The sequence below is a fragment of the Falco punctatus genome (genome assembly GCF_963210335.1).
Source record: "Falco punctatus genome assembly, chromosome: 4".
Taxonomy (NCBI): Eukaryota; Metazoa; Chordata; class Aves; order Falconiformes; family Falconidae; genus Falco; species Falco punctatus.
This window is the reverse complement of record NC_137583.1, coordinates 74,339,492-74,354,519: the sequence shown is the minus strand read 5'-3', so window position 1 is coordinate 74,354,519 and position 15,028 is coordinate 74,339,492. Positions and strand designations below refer to the sequence as shown.

At 41.4% G+C, this 15,028-nt stretch overlaps 1 protein-coding gene across 16 annotated transcripts in view; it reads right to left on the bottom strand.

Annotated features, from left to right (window-relative positions):
• The window catches only part of ADAM22 (ADAM metallopeptidase domain 22), a 148,010-nt gene that overhangs the window by 81,624 nt on the left and 51,358 nt on the right, over positions 1-15,028 (bottom strand). The window lies entirely within an intron of this gene.

Genomic DNA, 15,028 nt, shown 5'->3' with positions numbered 1-15,028 from the left:
CAGGTGTCCGGGTGGGCACCAGGCTGCCCTGGGGCTGCCAGGCCAGGCCTCCACGCACCCCCCCTCATGCCTACCCTGGGGACCCTGCAGCTGCAGCAATGCCAGAGGGAAACGCTCCGGGCAACAGCAAACCCAGCCTCAAAAGGACACAAGGCTTTGGAACAAACACTGAAAAAACAATCAGACCTGAGGCAAATGCTTATAAGCTAAAGGCATGCTGTATTTACTAAGAAACATCAACGCTAAACCCAGTCAAATCCTCTCTCTTGTAAGTTATTCTCTAGGCAAGTAGATGATCTCCATCAGAAATTTCACCCAACATTTTCAAAGACTGTAAAATTTTACTGAGATGAAATCTGTATAAAGATTTGCTATTGTCCCACTTCAGAGGTGATTAAACTGGAAACGATTTAGAATTGGTAAAGAAAACATGGCGACAGGCACTCTGACTGATGGGACAGAGGGCAACGAGCACGGACCTTCTCAGCAAAAAGTGGCAAAATCAAACATTTCTCCTTCAAACAACAAAATACCCAGGCTAGAGGTGAACTGACGTGCTGTCGAGGGCAAGGACAGCTGAGTGGCACCCAGGGCAGCAGCCACCCGGTGCTGCTCTTGGCCCTGGCTAAACAGGCAGAAGGGCCACAGACTTTTTAGCTCACATAGGCACAGAGCAAGCCCCTAGCAGGACGATGTGGGTAGCATGGGTCCTTCAGTATCAGCCCTGCAAACTGCCAGCTTGGTATCTGCATTAATAACCCAGGCACAAAAGCTAGGAGCGGTCTAGTTAAATATGCTGATAAGGCTAATTGGAAAGCATGGGAAATAAAGAAGAATATTGAAAAACTCCCACAGGAAGGAGCTGGATGATCTTCAGGACTTCATATTAGAAACAGGATCAAATTCAATTGTACAAACAGCAAATTTATGCACTTAAGGGCTGGAGGGAATTTCTGTTATGCTGTTTTGGAGGGCCTGGTTTACAAAGGAGAGAGACATGACTGCACTTGTTTCTGGCAAAATGATTTGCCAGATCAATATGGTGTCTTCCTGAAAAACACAACTGTCATCCCAGAATACATCAAAGAAGATGTATTTCCAGTCAAACTGAGGTAAGATTAATACCACTGTCCAAAGGAGACCTCTTTTCAAATACTGAAGACAGGTACTGGACAGCTTTGCTAAAAAGTTCAATTACCTGGAAGCACAGAGAGGCTCTGGGGATAACCAGGGAATGGAAAGCTTCTGAAGTCTAGCGAAAAATTGAGTTGTGAGGGGATATGAGTGCACCAGAGTTCATACACCAAGATGTAAAGGTAGCTAATTAGGTTACAGAAGACGCTGGCAGAACCTCAAATGTACACGGACTGTCAGTGACTCAATGAAAACTTGATGTTAGAAAAAAAAAAACCAAACTTTTTATCTAAGTGTAAGCAACAGAGGCAACAAAAAGAGGGATGCTAATAAGTTTCTGAACGGGAGCACCCATGGGACAACTGTCCATGGAGTGGTGTCTCCTCAGTCACAGGGAGTTCACAGCTGGTTGCTGCTGAAGGCAGGAGGTCTCAGTGGCTCCTCAGCAGCAAGTGCTGAACCTATCTTGTGTCAACACAAGCACTCATCAGAATACTCTCAGTGTCAGAACCAACACTCATCAAGACACTCCTGGTGTCAGTATCGGCACTCATCAGAGTACACTGAAATGGTTCAACAAACCCATGTTTTTGCTGCATTAGGTAATTGAAGTCCTTTGTAAAGAGGTACAATAAGCTCCAGGGCTGATGTAAGAGAGGGAACATACCTGAGCAGCTGTCAATAGAGGAGAAAGAAAGCAAGCAACTCCTCTGGCCACCGCAGAACCAGCACGACCAACTGCCCCTAGATTCAGCCTCTAGTACCCCCTTAATTTTGGTCAGGCCCATATACCTTTATTGATGCTTTGCACAGCAGCCGGCAAGTAACCCATTATGAAAGGCAACTAGAAGATGCTGTTTGAGTTACTGATTACAATCCTCTAATTCATCTTAGAAGTGAGTATTAAATATTTAAGATACTCATCCACCTGGGGGAAGCTCAAAGACTCCCATAAGGTCTGAATATTTTCCAGATTCAGGAATTTAGACAAATGCTCTCTTAAAATGTATTTAGTTTAGCTTGCTTTAGATACATAGTTTTTGGCTTTCACTACACTTTCCAGCAAAGTTCTATGCTTCCACATGTTTACTAAAGCCAGTTCTATAGCTCAGGGCTCTAGGTTTACTCTCAGTTATTTCTGGGGGACTCATTTAATCTAAGGTCATCCTTATCTGATGACCACAAAGGGTTTTGTGCCAAGGAAGATGCAAGAGATTATAAAATCTAAGATATTAAAGTAATCATACAGTACAAAAGACAGAGATCAAACAGAATGACTTAACTCAGAGAGAGGGTTTACAGTTGTATTTGCAGGGCTGACAAGGAGAAGCACAGGGTCTTCTCACATGGGTCTGACAAAATTACTGCTTTTTAAAAGATACTGCTGTTAATATCTTTATGTTCTGGAAGATCACGTTATGTTCTCCAAGATCTGGAAATTGCGTCTGGCATAAGAAAACAGAAATTGATCATTCTCTGCCTTGTACAATGCAAGAGCTAGGGAGGTAATAGAAAAGGCCAGTAAGCTCAAAACTAATAAAAAGAGATCTTTTCTGGCACAGCCCCTGGTTACAATGTGGAACCTCTTGCCACAGGAAAGCATGGATGCTGGAGGTCTGTACTGGTTCAAGCTGGGAATGGACAAGTTTATGGACATAATTGAGGGCTGCCAAATGCACAGAAATTGTACCTGGCTGAGAAAATCTTGGAGTGCTTGAAAAGGACTCTGGGGAAGGCTGAGAAAATCTTGGAGTGCTTGAAAAGGACTCTGGGGAGGCCTCATACATGCTTATTCTGTTCTTCTGCTTCTATCTCAGCATCTGCCTTGGGCCACTGGGATAGGGCAGTTGGCCACACACCTCTCTGACCTGACCTGGACTGCTCTGCCTGCACGCTGGCAGGGTCCTGTTTCTCCTGGTGGTTATTTAGGGTCCCCTGGCATCCAGCTCTAGGGTTGCTGGTGGTCAGTCAGCTGCTCTTCTCCCACCCACCACCCCTCTGATGGACACACCCAGGTTGTTCAAGTTGTATTTATTTTCAGAGTAGGCCAAGAGAACAATTCCTAAACAGGTCCATCCATTTCGCTGTCCTGCTCAGTCCCTGCTTTTGGGACAGAAGGGCTGGAAATGGCTGGGGAGCTGCTGGCATCCCCTTGCCTCTCAAGGTCTGTTGCAGGTGCCTCCATTCCCAATATGAGCCTGGCTGGAAGAGAAACGCCATGGGGTCGCCAGCCTGCACAGCTTCTGGGGACCAAGCCCAGAGCGTACAAACAGATGATAGGTCTGAAATGTAAAGACATTTTTAGAGCCTACCTAAGTAACATGGCAGGTAGGACACGTCTAGGAATATTTTATTAGTAGAAAAAGCCACAGATGATGCCATGTTATGCTTTAGTAGTACTAATATTATGACTCACTGCATGGAAAATATCATAAAAAAACACAACACTTGCAGATCAAATAATGCCATCAGCCCTATTATAAACTAAGCTACAGCCTCACAGTTACTTGCGGTCTTGGAAACTTATGCCAAAAGATATGCTTCTCTCATGAAATCATCTTATAGGTGGAATAATGTTTTGTCTTCAGTAACAGTGAGGCACAGAACTGTGTCATTTTAATAAAAGCCATTACTTTAAAACAAACAGAAAGCTATAGTGAAGCACTTGTGAAACACAATGAAAATTATTTAAGCAACATAAGACACGGAGCAATCAGCATTAAAATAACATGCATTTCAACATAAATTGTACAGCCCTTTCCTATGGTAGACATAAAATTGGAATAATTTAGCTTGCCTGCCAATCTATCTTAAAACCCATATTTGTCAGTTTAAGTAGTAGTTTTGGTATCAATTGTAAGGAAAATCTGCACGTGAAAAAAAATTCAACACAGATTGTGGGGAAAAAAATCCTAGAAGCACAAAGGATGTAGACAATTCCAGTAAAAAAATATCTACACTATAAAAGACAATACTGAAGAATGAGATTTTCAGAAACATTTGCTGAGGCATTGATACAAATTCTTTGAAAATGCACGGCAAAAACCTGCATATGTTAAGACCTAAAAATAAAACACTTCACAGGAAAGAAGCACATGTGATCTGTGGCTTTTACAAGGAAAAACCAGCTATGTTAATAATAGCAATTCTGTTTTCAGAGGTCTGTTATTTTTAAAATGTACAGAAATCAAGTAGTGTAGTTTTGTTTACAGCAGCAGCATTTTTTGGAGCATTATCTTAAGTCACAACCATATGAGTCCATCCCATACAGACCCAATAGCATAACAGCCAGAACAAAAAAAAATGAGCAAGCTCCTCTCTGCTCTTCCAGCTCTCCCAAACAGTCACAACAATTATACACAGGAGGCGGCAGCTGAGGGAATTCTCATACAGAAGGCGGCCCCAACTAAGGAAACTATCCAAAATCATACATGTATAGGCAATTAAATTCTACCTTGAATTAACTGTACCATTTGCATATGAGGTTTACCAAACCAAAGCCGGGATTGGGAACCCAGGCAAACAGATGAGCTTTGGAAAGATGGGTTCCCCAGCAGAAAGATGCTGCTCTAGGAAGCAAAAAGAGGAGGGAAAATGAGGTGGCAAGAGAAAAGAGGACAGAACAGGCCAAGTGTTTAAAGAAACAGAAAGAAAAACCAGATTATAAAGCACTTCAACTTGAAAGAATCAAAAAGAGGCCATTAAAGATTTTTTAAAAGCCAACAGATTTACTTTTGAATATGAAATGGATAACAAAGTGGGAATTATCCCTGGACATGAAATAGAAACTTTCATTTTCAGGAAAAGAAGGAAAATGCCCATCACCAGCTTCTGAACAAAAGTTAACACTCCATTTAAGAGACTGTGAAGATGGCATGCCTAAAAGCTATAGAAGAAAACCAGCAGAAATTATAGGGAACTCTTCAGAGGCCATAGGAAGAATTAAAACCTTAATGATGGTAGAAATAAAAGAAGTTCATAATCGTAGTACTAAAATGCATCTTTGCTGGCATATCAGTGTTACAAATGACAGAAATGGCTGGTTTCATGATACCTGGTATCATTGCTGTGTCTCCTTGGACACTGGGGGAATTCTTCATAATTTCTTCTCTGTTTACCCTCATTTCTGCCTCCACAGCTCTATTATGTACACCTGAAATTGCAGATCAAATACGATGCCAGACAAGGACATCAAATGAGAGATCTGAGCTGAGATGCATTACTTAGAAGGAGGACAAGAGTGTTAGCTGAAAGCAGCTGAAAGGTCTGGATGGGTCGAATGCCAGTAGGAAATTGACAACAGACATATGGAGACATTCTAGAGAACAACGGATTCGGGGAAATGATGGAGACACTGATAAGAGAAAGATGCCATATCAACTGTACAACTAATGCTAACCCACGCCGCAGAAGCAAGCTGTGAGAAGGGAGCCTCCTGCAACACCACACTTGAGAGGGCTGCGGTAAAAAGAATAGGCTCTGTTTGGGTACCAAGCACATGAGGATGAGGAAACTTCCCATCAAGCAGTAGATTTTTCCCCCGTGGTGTACATCCTCTACCAAGTAACCTGGGAAAGGTCTAAATTATAATTCAAAAGTGGAATCTACCCCCCTCAAAAAAGGGAAAAGGGAGGGAATCAGATTCATATAAGGAGATCATTGTAGAAGATGGGAAACTACCAGCATGTTGCTTTAAGAAAAGTGCTGAAAGACTCCTTTTATTAACAGGGGTAATAGATACTGGAGCAGTGATTAGGGGAGGTAATTTTTTAGAACAGCCCATCTTGTACACCAGGAAAGAGAAGGCAGGTTGATTATTATCATGAAACAAGCACAAAGAAAATGGAAAACTAGAGAGGGAACAGAAGGCATGTTTCTGCCAGTCAGGAAGAATACAAGGGACAATTAGCATTACCTTGCATTACACTATGGTAATAAAACATTTTCAGTATCAGCCATGAGCTAACTAAAAAATGCAGAAAGACAAACTGAAAAAAAGCCACTTAGCAGCAGATTTCTGTATCTGACTAGCTAGGACATTTTAATTCTCCTTTATCCTCGTGCCTACCCAAACACCTTCTCTCTGCTCATACATGATCTTTCCTTGCACTCCAGGAGGGATTAGCTATCTCCGTACTCCGTGAATCTACCCGCTTCAATAGCCACAGCTCTAAAACTTTCATCCCCTCCTTCCCCTCGAAAGAATTGCTGAATTCCTTTTTATGTGGATAGTTAATTTAATGACTGTATCTGTTAAGTTAGCCAAATGGACGAATCAATCAGAATTAGGTAGCTTCTCTTTGATACGGCAGCAGTTTTCACAGTGTCTACTTAGAGGAAGGAAAAAACAACTCAGAAAAACAGAGCCAGTTCTTGTCTGCACAAACTGAAGCTTCTCCCCTTTTTAAAATATTCTTACTGTGCTTTTCTGTTCTTGTTGCTGCTAACATGAAGGGGACAGAGGAGAACGTAATTTCTTAATGTGTCTACTCCTACTGACTATTTAAGACTTTCTCCAAAAAGAAATCAGGGACTTACGAATGGGTTGAGTCCTCAAGAGATTATCACAAATGCTTCCTGAAGCTTAATTTCACATTTCAGTAACAGACAATGATACACAACTTGAATCTCTGATTAAGTTTATTCCAAATACTAACATTTTTTTAATTTTTTCCTCTCCAGGAGTTCTCTGTTGATCCCTAATGCCATCTGACTTGAAAATGCACTTAGTCCCTTTATCCCTTAATAGCTAATTTGCCTGCAGGACACGACAGCAACTGCCCTGCACCCTAGTGCAGACACCAAACTGCAGAGCAACTCCACAGCCCTGCACAGGGCCTCCACCTCTAGCATCAGAGATGAAGTCTTACAGCTCTGGCTTACAAAAAGATGCATCTGATTTACTGGATTGGCTTCATTTCTTGATGGAAAAAGGTTTAAGCAGATTGAAGACATTCACTTAGTTTCACTAAATTTCTGTTATGCACATGGTTCCTACTACTAGCATAAAAAAAGGAGACAGGACACAACAAAATCTGCAAGGAAAACCTGTAAAGCAACAGCAGTAGTTTCTGTGCTGGTGTGGTCACATCCTGATGCTGGACATACCTTATGCAAGTGAACTGTACCCCAAGTACATCCAGCTCTCACTGCCAGCAGGCATTCTATGGTGCCACTGTCCATCTACCGTTACGCCACGGACTTCTTGGCCCATCCTTTTCAATCTTTGTAATTCGGTCTGTTCTCCTCTATCTAAATGACCATATGGGAAATTTTATGAGGAATTACTATAAACGTGGCACATAATGATTAACAGATACTGCCTCTATTTTCTGCAGGAAAAAATAAGAGTTTATATTAATGTTCTGCAGCTAAGAAGAGAGACATTTACAAACTAATCATTCACTGAGTCATATCACCACACGTTTCTTTTCACTGTTTTAATGAAACCTGAATATAGCTCCCTACCCCAACGAAGTAAGAACAGACAAACCGAAAACAGCTCTGAAATCACAATTTCAGATTCTTTCTTTATCACAACTTAAATATAATCAAATTACTGTTGTTATTGTTTGCACCAATATTAACATTTCTTCTATACGAATACTGAAATAAGTAAATAAAATCTGATGTGATATGTGAGGAAGATGCTTTTTTTTAAATAAAGCTTTTTAAAACATTTTGTGTCACAACCACTGCAAAGAGCATAAATTCAATACAGCAATTAATTCATCCTGCTGCCGCTGGAGGGAAGGTGATTACAGTCCTCTCTTTTAGACAACAGGGATATTTAATCTACTGCCCTAACAAGGAAGCTGCGCTCACACACAGATTCTTCCCAGTATCCAAGGGGAGCCACTGCTACTCAAGATGCCATAAGAATAAACTGAAGACTTTAACAAGCATAAAGAGTAGACGGCAGCTGTTTGCAAGACTCTTGACAGGCAGAAAAATGAACCAGGATTTTTCTAGCTCTAAACTTCTCTTTTCCTAAGCAGAACTGAAAGCAGCCTGGGCAAGGTTCACTCACTGGGCTCCTTATCTAGTTTTCTTTACAGGACTGACGGCAATGCAAGTGTCAATAAAACTGCACTCTGCTTTTGCTGATGAATAATTTATACCAGTGTATCTTCAGGCAAAAATTACTTCTTTTTCCTACAGAAATTTCAGGAGTCCTATTAAATTCAGCAGATATATTTACACCATGTTCATACCACTACTACAAAGCAGTTTCCTCAATGCCATTCGTACACTTGTTACTTTTACAGTCAGGATAAATATAGTTAATTTTAGTATTTGAGAAGATGGTAAATTAATAATAAAAGGAAAAGGCAAGCACACAAGAGGCACAGGCTACACTTTTTCCTGCACAAATCTACTAGTATGGTCTAATCCTAGTTAATGTGTCTCTTCATCTAGTCAAGGTGTTTTATACTATATGGAAAAAATCACTTCCCAAGTAAACTCACTTGTGGTTTCAAGCACATTTCAACCCAACTCTTTGCTCATATTTGTGTACTGTGTGCAAACACGATATTAAAGGAGAAAAACTGTGAAATTAAGAAGTGTTATAAAATACCAGCCATCTCAATGTAGCCCCAACATAACTTTATGCTATTAAATACAAGCACATACATTTTGCACAGGATACCTTTACCATTTAGTGAATGGACATTACTAAATATTTTTATTTGATAGTTTCCTTCAAGATTTGCCCTCAAATTTTAGTTACTGTATACATCATTTTGCCCTGGAGCAAATACACAAATTATTTCTGTACTCATGGGCACTTCCACGATGCTCTCTGAAAGTACTCACAAACCACAAATGCTGAGTCCTCGACATAGTGCCCCTCAGGAAGTAGGTGTTCGCATTTTCCTCAGTACTAGAAAGCCGTAAATTCACAGAGCCATATATTGTAGAAACACAGTATCTTTTTCATCGCAACACATTTCAGATACGTCCTGCCCTGTGTTGCAGTTAGGACAACTCATAAACGTTCAGAGTTCTTCAGGGTTGATCCCAAGTGTCCTGCTCATGGGTTGCCCGAAGAACAACGGACAGTCACTAGAACAAATGGTGAACGCACCACGTTGGGGGATGCTTGACCAGAGCCATGCAGGAAATCGCTGTCAAAGGGACCCAGCATCACCACTAGCTTTGCACATATGCACTTCCCAGCCCAGTAACAGGTAAACTGGGACTGTCCAGCAAACCACCTCATTGCCAGCACAGCCTTGCTTTACTCCCAGAGTACTTTACTTTGGCAACAAATAGCATCTGATTAGACAAATAAAATTTTAAAAAAAACAACTTTAGCTGTATAAAATAGGAATACAAAGGGGGCAAAGCTGCTGCAGCTCCTGCCTGTTTCATCATCTCCTCCCAAAGTCTCCATCCCCCATATCCACCTCCTCTGTCCTCAGGTCTCCCTGGACACATACCTATTCCTCCTCTATTCCCCAGCCCATCAACACTTCTTACAAACAAGTATTTCCAAGCTGCTGCTTTCCGCTTCTGCATGATGCCAAGAAAGATGAGCAAAGAAGTCAGTATCTCGTCAAGGTTACATTTACAGTTTGCACTAACACTGAGCACATCCACCCCAAAATGTGCATTCTTAATGACAGCAAAGCTTTCCCCTGCTGTGCTGTCATTTCTTTTATAAGCACCCTAGGACAATCACCCCCTTACACTCATGGTTACTTGCTATTAGAACTTGCATTTATTTTATCCCGAAATCTGAAATGTTGCTCATGCCCCAAGAATTTCTTATTTAGTAATCACCAAGAAGAATAATTTCTTCTGAACAGCGTGCACGTCTATGCATTTAAAGAGTATTAGCATATACGGATTGACCAATTATGGAGAAGTTTGTTTTTATTGTTAATCTAATGAATGCATCAAGTGTTCAAGTACCTGAGATGTTTCAGAAATGAGATAAAAAAAATGGTGAAGATTAATTCCCCCCCAAAACATGTGAACTTTAGAAAAGAGTATACCTGAAAATAGCTTTAATGCTAAAGATAGTAAACCTTAGAAACATAGAAACTAATTAATTTCTGGAAACTATTCTGATGGAGCAAATCTGCTAGAATTTCAAGAAGATGGAAATGAACTTGAAACTACAAAGACTGCCAAAAACCTTGTTATATCGGTAGAGGGGCTAAGGAAAAATGAGTTATGAGGTGAAAAGTATCTACAATGGCAGGTAAATTAAAGAGCAAGAAACTGAAATTACAGGTACCCGCTGTAGCACTTTCATTTCTCTTTTTTGATAAAGAATGTCCATTTTAATAGCACAGAACATTGTGTAGATCATCAGTCAAAGGTCTCCACTGCATTTGTGGGTGAGTCAGGGTTTTAGTCTGAAACTATGCAAACAAATCTAAATGTACAGTTAAGAGAGATAAGGAAAGAAGTCTCTTGAAGAAGCAGTCTGCATTAGCAGGAAAATATCACAGAATATCCACACATGACAAATGACACAAAGCTCTGTGAAATAAAATTCATGGCTCATCTTAAAAATTAACAAAAAGTGGGAAGACAAGATTTCCTTAACCACAGAATCCTCAGGAGCCAGATTCTGAGACAACACTAATCACTTAACCACAGTCCAAGGAATTATCACAGCTCCCCAAACTTACAATCATCAATCTTCATTTAGCATATACAACTGCAAGAGAACAGCTAGCTTCAGAGAGACAAAAAAAATCCATTTCCTAATGCTATTCCAAGTCAGATTTGTCTGGCTTGCCAGACAGCTCTGGAATTGCTGATGACCCAGCAGGTTCCTTCACTTCCCTGTGTATTACCTACCAGTAAATCATGCCCTCTAAACTCAAAAGGCTCTTTAATTTGGAGAAAAAGATGATGGGGTGAGGATGGGGGAATATGGTAGAAGTTCACAATATCATGTGGGCATAGACAGAATTAACGCAAAACTGTTACTCACATAACTCCACATTAGGAAAATAAGGAAGTACTTGATGAAATTAGAAAATAATTTAAAACAGATCAAAGAAAGCACTATGTCATGCAACAAGTTGTGTATCTCTGCAACATGTTGCCACAGGAGGCTGTACAGGCAGACAGTATCAGAAGGTATTCCAGAAAGGGACTGAAGCTACTATGGACAAAAGGCTCATAAACAGGTACTAAAAGGCATACACAGAGATGTGCCTGCTGTCTGGCATCCTTAAACAAAGAGCCATGGATGTTGAGGGGAGGCGGTGAGTGGAATGGATCCTGAAAGTGGCCCAGCCCATGTACTCTTTCACATCATCTCCCATTGCCAATGCCAGGACAGATGAACCACTGATGTGACACAGTTTCGTTTCTTTTGTGTTTAATCACTGTCACTGCTCCTTAGGGTAAAATGAATTTGATATTTTAAAATTACCTTTCTGTCCAAAGTAATTTCTTGAAACTCTGTGACAAAATATATTTGTGCTTATAGGATCCCAGTTATTTTCCACATATCAGCACAGGCTTGCTTTTAAATATATGGTTCATATAAACATCACGTAACTTACAACAGCTGTACAGAGCAACAGTGGTCAGCAGCACCCTGCTAGCTGCATACATTGCAGAGGCTGCTCCACATCTGTAACTGGAGATCCATGTCTGAAAATGCAGCTTTGACAGTTTTCCATCTGTTTCTGCATGGATAAGGCTATGATTCAACTCATACTGACAATCCTACAGCAAAACACCTGCAAAGTTCAAATATCTCCCCTTTTTAGTGTCATAGGTTTCACATCCCTCCTACCCTAACAGTAGCTTCACTCCTCTATATACAAAACTCTCCATCCTCACATTCCTCAATGACAACCAAACTCTGTACTAGGGACAGTTACACTGACAAGTGACATAACTATGGCTGGGTTTTAAGTAGAAAAAAAAGGAACAGGATTAAATCCCTGGCACTACTAACAGCATTCATATATGCACCTAAATTGGTGCACTGATTGGCAAAAATGTTATAAACAAAATCCTGGACTTTGTAGCTGGTTCACTCATACAGCATTGGCAGAAGTTCTCATTTGACTGGTGCTCTGCTGCTACCATCCATTTCTTACATACATATATATAATACACACACACACAGAGACCCTCTATATGCTATATCTCCATATGCTTTTATATAGGATATATTTTATATCCCTGGGAGGCACCTGTCAGCAATACCCTACGCATTACACACCCAATTTGTTTATTTGTCTTCTCTTGCTCCTTCACCACACCTTTTTCTGTCCCTTTATTCTCACCTTTTATGTCCATCCTCTCTTCAAACAGGACAAATCCACCGCCTTGTTTGCAGAATTGTCTGTTTGGAGAATTCTAGCTCAAAATTCCTATGATTAGAAAACAGCAGACTACATGCTCTCTCTCGACTCAAAATGCAGACCAAATTGCTTTATCCTGCATGCCAACTAATGTGTCAAATGTCCTAACAGACGTTTCACTCTGCTCTTGTGAGATTCCACCTGGAGTACTGCATTCAGCTCTGGGGCCCCCAACATCAGGACACAGACCTGGTTGGAGTGAGGCCAGAGGAGGGCCACAAAGATGATCAGAGGGCTGGAGCACCTCTCCTATGAGGACAGGCTGAGAGAGTTGAGGATGTTCAGCCTGGAGAAGAGAAAGCTCCACAGAGACCTTCTAGTAGCCTTCTAGTACCTAAAGGGGGCCTACAGGAAAGCTGGCTTTTTACAAAGGCATGTAGTGATAGGACAAGGAGGAATGGCTTTAAACTGAAAGAGGGTAGATTTACACCAGATATTAGGAAGAAATTCTTTACTACGAGAGTGCTGAGGCACTGGCACAGGCTGCCCAGAGAAGCTGTGGATGCCCCATCCCTGGAAGTGTTCAAGGCCAGGCTGGACGGGGCTTTGAGCAACCTGGTCTAGTGGAAGGTGTCCCTGCCAAAGGCTGGGGCGGTGGAACTAGGTGATCTTTAAGGTCCCTTCCAACCAAAACCATTCTATGATTTTCAGAATTTGACATACTTTATTCAGCCATGCTCAAAAATAAACTACCTGCAACTTCTCATGCTGCCTAAACAATGGTTTAAATTTCAGAAGATACGTATCCAGGATGGAAAAACTGGCAGGATGAAAGGACACACAAGTATATTACATTCTTTCCATAGTGTCTTAAATCTAAATCACGATCTCCTTACATCCCCAGAACATTTGCCATAACAATTTCTCTGAAGTGGGCTTATGGTGCCAGCAAAGAGTCAAAATTTTGTTTTTGTCATAATGCAAATCCTTATGACTATTTTTTCTTTTCCTGTAGCCTCTCATCTTTCAGCCACAATGTGCCCATAGATAGAAACATTATATACCCATTTATAAAATAAGAATAGAATTCTAAGAAGTATCTTATTTATTATTATCTATTAATCTTACCTATTTTTATCCTGAAGTACTCTCTTCAGGATGGAAAGGCATCTTCAGACTTGAGCACACCAACTCCAATTATCACTTTTCAAAAGACTAACCTCTTCATTCAGAGGTTACTTACCTGTCCCAGGTTTTATTTCCAAGATTGTTGTGTTTTCTGTAGGTCAGGCTGAGCACCAGCCATCTCACATCTGTAGGACTCAAACAATGGTATTCTTTGCAATTTGGCAACTATCTGGCATCGAAATTTATGTTTTGAATGTGGCACAGCAAAGCACTGCAGTAACAGTGCAAGAAGAATTAAAAGGTGCAACTATGAAAGCAACTCTAGCAGCTGCAGAAGTGAGCAGTAACACATTCTGCCATTTTGTCGTGGGCCTTGTTTTCCTCCAGAGAGCTCCAAGTCCATGTCTCTCTGAACAGCTGAATGTAACTGAGGTGAAAAGTCTCTTTAGAGTTAATTTTCATAAAGCAACTGAATAGCCAGATGTTTGTTCATTAAAAAAAAAGAACATCTAAAGGTGCAGAACAGCTGCAGACCCTTTTAAATGCTATATAGCAGTGTGGTAGAAAGCCTTGAAAGAACGAAAGCACTGCCCTGAAGAGCACAACGTATTCCCCCTCAGAGCCTTTGACACAGTAACCCTGAATGGCTTCTTCACAGCACTACACCACAAGGCCTCTGATAGCCAAAAGTGCCATTGTTGCTAGGCAAAGGGACAGGGAATACAGACCTCAGCATCACTTCTGACTGCCACCGTCCCTCTTGCACTCCTGTCGTTTTGCCCACCCACTGGTCCACTCACACATCCAGAACTGAGATGCAAAACACAACTGGCTGATGGGGTCTGCGGCTAGGAGCACACCCAGCATCTGTAAAGCCATCCCATCCACCAGGGACATAGTCACACACAGATGGCTCTAGCTACGATCTGTGTCTGAGTGTGGAGCTGCCTCTAATTAAATTTCTCATTCAATGAACAACAAGTTTGAATTTGACCAAGCGTTTCTACAAGAAACCTACTTTCAAATCTCCTGTCATCTTTGCTTGGCATCTCAGTGATGTGCTGACGCTGTTTTAACAAGAGAACTGTTCCAGCTCCTCACTTGTCCTCATCCTGAGCTAACCTGGTGTCCTAGAGGAACCTCTGCAGCTGAGCAGTTAAAGAAGGACATTTTAAAGAGGCAAGGAAATCATCTCCGCCTTCTTCACTCTGCTGAGCCATGGGGAAATGGTAAACCCAACTTCGAGGCTAGTCCCTAGGGGCTCCCCTCCACACAATCAGCAGAGGAAGAGAGCAGTTGCTCAGGAAGGCAAGACATCGCCCTCCTGCCCCGACCACCTTCTGCTGCAGCCCACGCTCTCCCTACTGGGTACAGAGATCCTGGGAGATCTGCCTCCTAATTTAGGTGCCTTTGTTCATCTTGCCTGATGAGAACACCCCTGGAAATACAAACCAGTACCTCAGTGCAGGGCTCAAGAG